The sequence below is a fragment of the Cnephaeus nilssonii genome, assembly GCF_951640355.1.
Source record: "Cnephaeus nilssonii genome assembly, chromosome: 13".
Lineage (NCBI taxonomy): Eukaryota > Metazoa > Chordata > Mammalia > Chiroptera > Vespertilionidae > Cnephaeus > Cnephaeus nilssonii.
Window position 1 is genome coordinate 15,344,839 of NC_137084.1, and position 12,177 is coordinate 15,357,015.

At 50.0% G+C, this 12,177-nt stretch overlaps 1 pseudogene across 1 annotated transcript; it reads right to left on the reverse strand.

The window, feature by feature from the left end:
* Nucleotides 1-472: 472 nt before the first annotated feature.
* Nucleotides 473-1,169, reverse strand: LOC307109328 (small ribosomal subunit protein uS15-like; annotated as a pseudogene). The gene is made up of 2 exons: nt 875-1,169; nt 473-661 (listed from the first exon to the last, which is right to left on the reverse strand). The product of its transcript is annotated as a small ribosomal subunit protein uS15-like (transcript).
* Between the last annotated feature and the right edge of the window lie 11,008 nt (nt 1,170-12,177).

Genomic DNA, 12,177 nt, shown 5'->3' on the forward strand with positions numbered 1-12,177 from the left:
GAGGGACTACATTCTTCTGTGTCTACATGGCAAAAATAACGCGTTCCTAACCCACCCCAAGTTCCCAACCAAGTCCCCAATTATTATTTAAACATAAAGTGGCTAAAACACCAATCGCCTAATTACTCAACCCCGAATGGACTCATTGGTGTGCCTGCTTGTCCGCTGGGCACACACTGTGTGGACACAATGGATCAGGGGCTCCTTGGCGGGTGAAGGTTGTCAGTCCACCACTCACCATTTCTCTAGGTTTTTAAAAAACATGTCATGCTCAGGAAATGTGGTAATGCACTTCAGAACCAACAGCACGTTTATGTGTCCTTTACGTTTTTATTCATAAAAATATGTGTGTGTGTGTGTGCCATAGATGGAGGCACATGCGTGGCGCAGTGAACAGCTTTACCCATACTTTTTTTTTCTTTTCTTTTTTTCTAGTTAAACAATGACTTTATTGCTTGAGTACGTAGACATTTTATGCAACCAAGACAGAGGTTGTGGATGGACTTGTGTTTCCAATGAGGGGGGAGGACTCGTTTGGTCTTGTAATATTGAGCCAACTGGTAAATACAACTGGTGAGTAATATAGCCCTCGATCAGAATCAGATGGAATTAGCATTCTTATCCTTTCTGGTCATCTCAAGATGCTTTTGAATAGTAACCACTTTTTTTTTTTTCTCAAATATATTTTTTACTGATTTCAGAGAGGAAGGGAGAGAGACAGATAGAAACATCAATGATGAGAGTCATTGATCGGTTGCCTCCTGCACGCCCCACACTGGGGATTAAGCCTGCAACCCCGGGCATGTGCCCTTGACCAGAATCAAACCCTGGACCCTTCAATCTGCAAGCCGACGCTCTATTCACTGAGCCTAACCAGCTAGGGCTGCCTTCTTAAATAAATGGCAGAGATCCTCAGGAAGATCAGGCACAAGTCCTTTGGACTTCAGAATTCTCAAGATCTTATTGCGTGTTACAAAACATCCTTGTTCGATGCCCTGTGAGTCTCCCGGGATCACAGTAGTTTCTGAGGGAGTCGGACCCTTCTTGGCCAGTTTGTAGGCCTGCTCCTTCTCCTCATCAGATGTCCACTTCAGCCAGGTGGGGGCGCTGCAGCGGGGAGGCAGGGCCCCCTGAGACAGGCCCTTCCTGGGAGCACGCCCGTGCCCCATGGTAGCAGCAGAAATGAGCTCCATTCATGTCTTTCATCACCAAACGTTTCTATTCATAGACTAGAGGCCCGGTGCATGAAATTCGTGCACGGAGGGGGGTTGTCCCTCAGCCCAGCCTGTACCCTCTCCAATCTGGGATCCCTCTCACAATCCAGGACTGCTGGCTCCCAACTGCTTGCCTGCTTGCCTTCCTGATAGCCCCTAACCGCTTCTGCCTGCCAGCCTGATCACCCCCTAACCACTCTGCTGCCAACCTGTTTGCCCCCAACTTCCCTCCTCTGCCGGCCTGGTCACCCCTAACTGCCCTCTCCTGCAGGGTTGATCACCTCCAACGGCCCTCCCTTGCAGGCCTGGTCCCTCTCAACTGCCCTCCCTTGCAGGCCTGGTCCCTCACAACTGCCCTCCCTTGCAGGCCGGGTGCCTCCCAACTGCCCTCTCCTGCTGGCCATCTTGTGGTGGCCATCTTGTGTCCACATGGGGGCAGGATCTTTGACCACATGGGGGCAGCTATATTGTGTGTTGGAGTGATGGTCAATCTGCATATTACTCTTTTATTAGATAGGATTCGGTTTTCTGGGTCTCTTGGCTCACCCTCTTTCTCCACAGGCTTTTCCTCTTTCGTGGAAAACGTTCCCAATGAATAATGTGAGGAGGCGGGAGAGGCGGCACAGGGCCCATCACGCAGCACAGATGATGGGCATGGATCCCCGGGGAGACCCACTGAGGCGCAGCGACGCTGGGTCCACCCACAGCTTGGCCGCGCTCCTGCCATTCTTCTGCTGACTCACGCGAGCAGGCTTTGTGTCCCTTAGAGTGAGTTTGGGGTAAAGATGGCTAAAGTCACGGTGTGTACCCTTTCTTCAGAAGAAATCTTGTTCCCATGTAAACAGAACGGCTGGGAGCGGAGCTGCGGGAAGAGGGCTGGAGCCTGCAGGCCCTCCCCATGGGACCCCCACGCTGGACTCCGGGCGCGCACCCCGCCATGTCAAGGTGTCCATGGCCATCACGCTTCCTGGGAAGCGCGCCGAGCCGGGTTGTTTCCATGTTTCCAGCATCGCACCGGTGGCCCAAGGCCCCGGACTCCGTTTTATGCTCACGTGTCGGAGCTTCCCTCAGCTGGGCCTTTTATGGGCACGGCTCCCCTTTCCCTTTACGTCACGGCCCCCACGTGCAGGTGATAGTGACGTTCTTCCCGTTTCCTCTCACTGTGACTGCTGACAAGGGTCGCCATCGATAGAGGTGCCCTGGATGCTCACTGCACCACCTGGGATGCGTGCGGTGGCCTCCTCCCTGGCCTCCTGTCGTCTAGGCTTGCCTCTCTCAGGCCTGTTCTCAGCAGCAGCCTGAGGAACCTGTTAAAACACAGTCAGATCATCCCGTTTCCCTGCTCAAATCCTTCCCTCTGACTAAAGCCCAAGCCCGTCAGGCCCTCCCTCATGGGGCCTGTGACACCTCTCTGGCCTCCTTTCCTATTACTTTCCCTGCATGCAACCTGTTCCGACCTAGCTCAGCCTCAGGGCCTTTGCACGTGCAACCCCTGTGCCTGGGATGCCCTGTGCCCAGGTATCCTCAAGGGCTCGTTCAGGTCTCTGCTCACATGTCATCTCAGGCTTCCCTGACCTGTTACATGAAACAGCTTTCCTCTTCCAGAAATTCCCTACCCTTTACTCCGCTTCACTCTTCCAATCCACTTACTGCCACCCACCATGTTATATATTATTACTAGAGGCCCAGTGAACGAATTCATGTATGTGGGGAGGGCCTCTCTCAGCCCGGCCTGTACCCTCTCACAGTCCGGGACCCCTTGGGGGATGTCCAGCTGCTGGCTTAGGCCCGCTCCCCACAAGCCGGCAGTCAGACATCCCCTGAGGGGTCCTTAGCGCTGCCACAGAGGCAGGAGAGGCTCTCACCACCACCGCTGCACTCACCAGTCATGAGTCTGGCTTCTGGCTGAGCAGTGCTCCCCCTGTGGGAGTGCACTGACCACCAGGGGGCAGCTCCTGCATTGAGTGTCTGCCCCCTGGTGGTCAGTGCACATCATAGCAACTGGTCATTGTGGTCGTTTGGCAATTTGCATATTAGCCTTTTATTATATAGGATTGTCCATCCTTCACCGGAAGGTAAGAAGCTTCAAGAAGGCAGGGCCCTTGACTGTTTTGCTTTCAACTGTCTCCTCAGTGTGAGAATATTGTCCAGTACACAGAAAGCACTCAACAAGTAATTGTGGGATGAAGGAATGGATTCTAGTCAGATGAGAGTATTAAGCATGATTTCTTGCATTATGTTGTTTTGTAACTGGCGTAGGTGGTAATTCTGCTACCTGGAATGTAGCTAGCAGTGCTGGAGCGGCTGGTGGTAGAATGTCCTTTTGTTCCCAATGATCCACTCCCCATCCCTGTAAGAAGACTAGATAGTCCTGCCCATTGTCATGTGATTGATTAACATGAGAGAGGACACTTCTCTGTCCACTGAGGTGGAGCTCAGCTCTGTAACTTGCCTTAACCAATAGAATGTGGGCAAAAGGGACAGATGCCACAGCTGAGCAGAAGCTTTGAGAGCCATCAAGGGGCTTGGACATTCTTTTTCCTTCTCCCATAAGAAAAGCATATCCCAAATGGGGGCCAATTTTTCATCTTGAATCTAGGAATAAGAAAGACATAAGGAAGGAGAAGACTCTCATCTCACTCATAGCAATCTTTAGTGGTCATTTAACATAAATGAGAAATAACTCTTTGTTCTAAGTCAATGAGATTGTCAGGGTTCTTTGTTACTGCAGCATAACCTCACAAAAACTGACTAATACAGGGCTAAATGGTAGCAGTGGAGAAGTAGTTAAAATAGGTGACCTCTGAAGTCCCTTCCAGGCCCTTATCCTCAACCCTACGGCTCATTCTCAGTAAATGGGACATGAGTCCTGAAAAAGGAGGCATTTTGGGGAGACAGTAGAGCCTATTTATTGCGTTTTGAATTAGACAGTCCTGTCTTGCTCCAAGCTTTGCCACTTGTCAGCCATGAGATCTTATTCAAATTATTTATAAACTCACTGAGCCTTAGTTTCCCACTCCATAAAATGGGGAGGGTAATTTTTCCCACCGCAAGGGGTCAGTGTGAGCATCAGATGAGACAGTGCCCAGCACGCATGTAGCACACACTCCAGCAGTAGGAGCTGTGGTAGACATCTGTCATATTCAAGCTGCCTTGTGTCTTTTAAATAGTAAGTCTTTCCAGATTTGACAAAATTCCTACGTTACAAGTTCTACCACCCAAAGTGCACATGGGAACTCCAACTCCCAGCCTTCCGGCAGCCAGCCCTTTCGGCAAGTGGCCTAGGCTCCTCCAGTCAGACCCTCCGTGCAAGGCTTGTATCGGAGGGAACAGCCCTGCCAGGAGCTCCATGTTTTGTGGTGGTGGCAGAGGTGACCTCCTGGTGGTGGCCTGCCAGGGGTTCCTGGGGGAAATGGGTGTCAGATGGAGGAGGGTGAAGACAGTTGTCTCATTAGGCCAGTTCTGCAGTAATTTGAGACCTTATTCTTGGAAACTGAGCTTTATCCTGACTCTCCAGCAACCCCAACCTTCCTCCCTGCCTCCACCTCCCAATAGCTCAGGGGGCTTTGCAAATGCCTTTTAGTACATTTTTTCTGCATAACCACCAGATTACACTTCCTATGTTTATAATGCCGACTAGACTTAATATTATCTCATCACCATTGTTAAATAAGAGTCATTGGGTCCTTGAGGCCTCCAGACACCCAGGGGGACTGTCGGCTGGCTAGCATTGGCTTGTAAATCCCATACCCCGAGTTTCCTTGGGTGGGGAATCTGCCGTTAGAACCTGCTAAGGAGACCTAATTTCATGTCTACCTTCGCCTGGCCCTCCTGCTACCAGAACCGGGTGGGGACCTTCCCCCTCCCTCCAGCCTTCCTTCTCTCCCCTAGTCTCTCTAGGCTTCTCTTGACTGGCTGCACTGAGTGCTGTGGACACCAGAGGGCGACAAATACCCACTTTGAAGAGAACAGTATGGCGAGTAACGTTTATTTTTTCCACTCTATTTCTGTTGGTGAAAGTAATGACTTGGAGACAACAAACTAGTCTGTCTTAGAGCCCTAACATAGCAAATGTTGTATGTGCATTGCCTGCAGCGTGGTGGAGAGTAGGAACCAAAAGAATGTGGGGTCCCTGTTTTCCTGCGAAGGTCTGTTTGGCATTGCCCCTACTTAGAAAGCTCGCCAATTCAACCAGCATCTGCTGACACCAGGACTGCAAACTCATTGCCCGCAGGGACCAGGCAGGTCACCAAAATGAGAAAAGCAGGTTGGGTGGGCAATAGGGAGTGGTGGGGACTGTGGCCAGCTGGAGGGTGTATATTACGACTGAAGGGGGCACCCACACTCAGCTCCAGCCAGCTGCTGCTCCATGAGAATACACATCAGGCTGTTTGGATTTGTCTGTTTTTCAAAATAAGTTCTACATCTCAATGTTCATTTGAAATTTCCCAATTTTGAAATGCTGGTGACAAATTCAAAACTTTTCAACTCAGTTCTCTGCGTTCTCACCTGTACAGTGAGGAGAATGTCCACACCACGTGTGTTGGGCCACAGGCGTGCACTTGATAGCCCTGGCCTAATTAGGGAAGGATTTCAGCCTGGTTTTGTGCAGCTACACCCAGTGGCAGGTGCAAGGGCTCCCATGCCTGGTCCCCCTTATTTCTTTTTCTTTTTTGTTATTTTCTTCTTTTATTTTTGTTGTTGTTTTTCCTCACCCAAATATATTTTTACATTGATTTTAGGGAAAGTGGAAGGGAGAGGGAAAGACAGAGAGAAACATCGATGTGAGAGAAACTGGTTGCCTCCTGCACAAGCCCTGACCAGGGCCCGGGCTGGGGAGAAGTCTGTACCTTGGGATTGAACTGACCAGAACTGAACTTGGGACCTTTTGGTCCACAGGCTGACCCTCTATCCACTGAGCCAACCGGCTAGGGCGCCTAATCCCCTTCCTGCTGCATCTCCTCGTCCATCTCAGGCACTGAGGAGTATTTTGAGACACAGAGAAAGGGGTGTCCAGAGGAGGCGTCTCTGCTTTCTGTCCCAACAATTCTTCCCTGTGGGAATGAGAGTCATGGTAGGTCAATGAGAAAATAATAGAATTTCTTTATTTTTAAAAATATATTGAATATTTTAAGTAATTTTTAAAAATTTGTCTCTTTCCATGTTGTTTTTATGTATGGTTCGGAATATGCAAAATGGCTAGCAAATTGGTACATACTAGTACATCTCAATTATAAGTAAATAAACTAACATATATTGGGGTGTGGGATCATCACTGTTCGGGGTGCCCAACCCCTGCTAGAGTTAAGCTGATATCCCAAAGTGGAAAACAACAGGTATTACCAGAAATTATGGATGGGGAGACGTCATTTAATAGTTTCAACTATTACCCTAGTGCCACAGTTGTTGTTTTTAAAAGCTTCTTAATATGTAAAGCGCAACAAAATGCTAATTATCCAGATAGTTAAAAATACACAAAGACATTTTTAAAACATCTGGTGCATGGGAACAGCTTATTTTAAAAATGATAACTCCTGCCCTGGCCAGTTTGGCTCAGTGGATAGAGCGTCGGCCTGCAGACTGAAAGGTCCCAGGTTCGATTCCGATCAAGGGCATGTACCTTGGTTCCAGGGATGTGCAGGAGGCAGCTGATCGATGTTACTCTCTCGTCGGTGTTTCTGACTCTCTATCCCTCTCCCTTCCTCTCTGTAAAAAAATCAATAAAATATATATTTTTTTAAATGGTAACTCCTATTGTTATTGTTGTCATCACTACTGCTATTGTGACATGGCAGGGCAACACTGCACAGGCTTATGGGTCAGCGTCCCCACTGCGCCAAAAGCCCCCTGAGGCCAGGGCGGGTGGGATTAACCCCTGGACCTTCAGATGTAGCAGGGGCAGGTGGGAATGATGACCTTCCTTCAGTGACTGAGACTGAAGGAATCAATGGCTCAGTCTCTCTGGTGTGAACTTGGGTCACATCCCAGCTACAACCCAGCTATAATGGGTTCAGAGTTCAGATCCTCCTTCAGTCCTTGGGAGAAGACAGTAAAAGTCATGGTCCTGCTGAGCCCGTTCAAATGCAGAAAAAGACTCCTTAGAAACAGACTTAAGCTTGAGGAACTGCTATTAACCACTTCCTGGCCAGAGACTCAGCAAGAGGACAAAATGTGGGGCAGACTTTTCCCCTGGGGGCCAACATTCTTTTTCTCTCCCCTGAAGGAGCAGGGTCCCTTCTAGGCCCTAAGGGAGGGGGTGGCGTAGGGGGCTCGTTGATCAATGAGAGCCTTTGGGGATGGACCATGTGGCTCACTGTTGGGTGCTCAGAATCTGGGTACCCGTGTCCTGCCCAGCTCGGGCCTTTCTCATGGGGCTCGGTTTCTGCAACAAAACTGGGTTGGCCATCAACTTTCATTTCTCTTCCCTCCATCACTTACTATTTGTGACCTTGGGCAAGTTACGTACCTTCTCGGTGTCTCTATTTCCACATCTGGGAAATTCACCGCCTCATAGGGTCCTTGTTATAAGGACCAAATGAGTGCTATTTAAATTGATAACTTTAAATAAATAAATAAACTTATAACTTTTAAGGAAACAGTGCAGGATGAGAGGAAGAAGGTGCTAACTCTACTCGGAGGAAGGACTCTGAAGAAGGAAGATCCTAAATAACCCAAGTACTGAAGACTCGTTGTCTGCCGTGGGACTTAGGCATTCATGCACGAATGGTTATGTGAGAAATATTGTCTACTTCCCTTCTTTAAATCAGCTTCATTCATATGTACCACAGCCTTTTCTATCCACTCACCCATCAGTGGACCCTGGGGCTCCTTCCACATCGTGGCTATTGTAAATAATGCTGCAATGAACAGAGTGGTGCATACCATTCTTTTGAATTAGTGTTTTGAGTTCCTTCGGATAAATCCCCAGAAGTGGAATCAGCTTACTTCGGACTCTCGGTTCCCATCAGAGGAATTTCTACTCCAGTCCTTCTAACAACCTACTTGGGAGAGGGTGTATTTTCTTGACTGAGGCCCCGGCCAGCAAGAAAAGGTGCAACAATAGTGTCCGTCCTACAAGGTCTTCTTAAACTTTGCCACATCACCCCCCCATCCAGAGAGGGAGTATGTCCTCTCCCCTTGAACTGGGTGGGCCTCGGTGACTGCCTCCACGAATAGAATGCGAAAGAAGCAATGCTACATGATTAAAGTCTAGGTCAGAAAAGGCTACGAGCTTCTACCTTCTTCTCTGCTTGCTCTTGAAACCCAGCTGTCTTGCAATGAGGAAGCCCACGTCGCGTGCAGAGAGGCCTCACGGAGAGGAACTGAGGCCTTGGTCCCCAGCTCTGGCTCAGCACCAGCTTGCTAGCCATCTTAGAAATGGATTCTCAAGCTCCAGCTGAACCAGCTGACATTGCACAGAGCAGAGATAAGCCCTTCCCACCGAATCACCCTAAATTGCAGATTTATGGGCTAAACGATTGGGTGGTTTGTTACCGAGCAATAGGAAACAGATGCAGCACTCTTCCTGCCCCCCTGCCTCCCTCCCTGCGGGCGCCATGAGACCCTGACAGCCATGTTCTTGCCCACAAGAACCTCAGGTCCCCTGCTCCGCAGCTCCTGTGCCACACTTGGTGTGGGGGATCCTCTGAGAAGCTGGGAACCCCATGGACATATCCTTCTGAGGTCTTGCCATCCTACCATCTCCCCTGCCTCCAAGTTGGCCATTTGATATCTTCTCTCAGGGCTTCTAGAGTGGTTCTTCTTGGCCCTTTCCCCACCTCCAGGACTCCCAGCTTCACTTCTGGATGGACTGGAGAATTTCACAAGCGATGCCAGTAGTCTCTCACTAGAGGGGGCTCTGCTCTCTGCCGGCAAAATGCCCAGGTGAGCCATGGCAAAGCATGACTCCTGCTGGAAAGAGGAAATGCTGGGACAACCAGCCCGATTGGATGTCAGTAAAGAACTCACACATCTACTCAGTGACTGTCCCTTAAGCTTCCAATGTGTGTGAGCATTGTGCTAGGTGCTGGGGAGACAAGGACAAATGGCAGTGCCACCCATAGACCTGTGTCCACTCAGCGTCTGCACCCCACCCCATCCCTCTCCTCAATCATGCTTTAGGTATAGAAAACCCTGGAAATCTCTGCCTAGAGAACCCAACACCAGTCTTAGGGCTTACACAAGCACTTTCCCCAGGATCATCCTTCTGAGGGTACAATGTGGCCCTGTGTGCACCCCTAGAAAGTTGACCAAGTACAAACTATAGGCAAGACAGGTGGACAGTTTGGCCACATGGGCTGGGATGTTTATATGCTTGGGTCCTAGGCCACTTGTAACATAGGACAGACATGGGGCTAGGAGGAGAACCAAGATGGGTGGGCTGAGAGCTGGGGTGAGGGCTGACCCACCCCACACTGTCAGTTCCTGCAGAGAATTCCAAGAGTCCAAGAATTCTAAATCTGAACATGGCCTTCTTGGTCATTATCCTATATAATAAAAGCCTAATATGCTAAGTGTCTGACCATTCATTCGGCCAGTCACTATGATGCACACTGACCACCAGGGGGCAGATGCTCCAATGGGTAGGTTAGCTTGCTGCTGGGGTCCGGCTGATTGGGACTGGGTGAGATGGGCCCTCCCGCCATCTCTCCCCGGCCCTGATCGTGCACCGGTGGGGTCCCTCAGCCTGGCCTGCACCCTCTCGCAATCTGGGACCCTTCGGGGGATGTCGGAGAGCCAGTTTCAGCCTGATCCCCACAGGCCAGGCAGAGGGACCCCACCGGTGCACGAATCCATGCACCAGGCCTCTAGTAAAGAATATTTCTCAAGACAGGAGAATAAACATGTTTTATTTTCCAGTCTGTTAAAGGTTTATATGTAAGGTATGTGGGCCTTAATTTGCACTATTAACATGTTAGGGTAGTTCATGTTAGGGAATGGGACCAGTGCCCCAGTGGGGGCGGGTGGCAGGAGTATGGCAGAAATTCCAGAAGCTGCCTGTAGACTGCCCTTCATGTTGCCGCAGCTGCTCCCATCTCTAATCTGGAGTGACAGAAGCAGGAATGAGTAGCAGCTGGGACTAATGTGATCAGATGTCTGTATGGAGGAGGGAGGGGCCAATGGGATCCAGCTGTTTTGCCAACGGCCAATCACCATCACCAACACACCCAGTTTGAGGGGCGGGGACATGAGCACAGTAGAAGAGGAGGGCATTTTATGCCCATTTTGCATGGGTTGGCTGCGAACCCAGCCCAAGACGGAACAGGAAAGTGGTTCTCAGTGTGTCCCTGAACCAGGAGCATCGACATCATCTGGGAGCGGGTCAGGCTCTTGGCCTCTGGCAGGGTAGATGGTGTCCCTCCGTGGGAAGAACAATTTATTATGGAGATTCTATGAAGAAGACTTTTATTGGGAAAATAACATTTGTTGGGCATGTGCAGTGTCCAAGTGTGGGCTAACGCTTCATGAACACTATCGGAGTTGATCCTCAACAGACACTCTCAACATTGGTATTATTACCCCTTTAAGGGCTTATCACAGAAAAGTGAAGTGCTGTGGATGAAAAGAGACTCTACAGAAAGTAACCTCACAGGGTGATCTGATCATAAATTCCTAACTGGCAGGTCATGGTGGGTAGTCACCTGCCAGGCATATAACTTTTTTTAGTAAAAGGTTTATTTTTGCCTTAAGCAAGCTCTGTCCAATGTTCTTGTGCTTCTAAATATACACATCTTTGAAATAATCATAACCATCTTCAAGAGGGCACATAATCTTGTTAACTATACCTTGTAATCCAATCCCCACCTTGCTCTCATCTCACCTTCCTGTAACCTTTCTTACTTCCCACGTAATTTCAAGTGCATAATGGAAACTGCTAACCTGTCCTTTGAAACATTTAAGATCTTGCTTCCCCGAAATTGTCGTCAGTTTTGGCTCATATCATCTCAGAAAAATTCTCTACAGGTTTGGACCTGCCTTGGCTACAAGGTTCCCAGGAGGCTTTCTGGTCTGTATTGTCCGACCACCCTAACTTCTTCTCAAACTTGAGCGGGATTCAAAATCTCCCGAGACCTTGTTAAAACAAATTGTGAGGCTCCTCCGCCAGAATTTCTCATTCAGTAGGGCTGGGATGGGGCCCCAAAACACACATGCCTAGCAAGTTCCCAGGTGCTGCTGCGGTGCAAGGACCATTCTTTGGGAAGGACCATGCTGGCTGAGATCCAGTTTCCTCCTCCACCCATGCAGCATGACGTCCACAGGAGATTCCAATGAGATAATGGGAATGAAAGAGCTTTGTCTACTGCGCAAGTAAATGGTCCTGGTCAGTAACCTGCCAGGGCGGGGGGTGGGGGTGGGGGACCTTCCTGAGGCTGGTCCCTGGGGTCTGAGAATGCAGAGGGCTGGAATGCAGGTGGGGGCACCACAGCCATCTGGAGATCTTTTGCAGCCCATCTTAATTCTGGGCCATTTCTTCTCAAGGGAGAAAGTCACCTTCTGAGGTCTCTGGTCGACGCGACAACCCCTCCTGCCATCCCCCCGCCCCCCTCATCAACCCACGCCTCCTCCCTCACCTCAGTCAGCCTATTGGGCATTGCCCCAACATCTGGCTGGGCCAGGCCACTTCCCCAGGGGCCAGCCAGTCCAGGCAAGCTGGGGCAGCATCAAGCCTATGATTCAGGGCTTGGGGCTGGATCCCTCTCACACCTCCACGACTTCCCTTCCCTCAGCTTCAGGTTGCTCTTGGGTAAAATGGGCGCAATATCGGCATAGAGTTGTGCAAATTCAAGAGCCAGTAGTTTTTACAGCGCTTGGCATAGAGCCCGGCCCCTGGCGAGAGTTCTGTCGGTGGTAGCTGTTAGTATTTTCAAAAAGTGCTTGGGCCCCAAGCCGCCTCCTGATAGAGGTTCGGACTTGGAACGCAAACCGCTCCCACACCGTTCACCGGTCACACCCGGATACACCC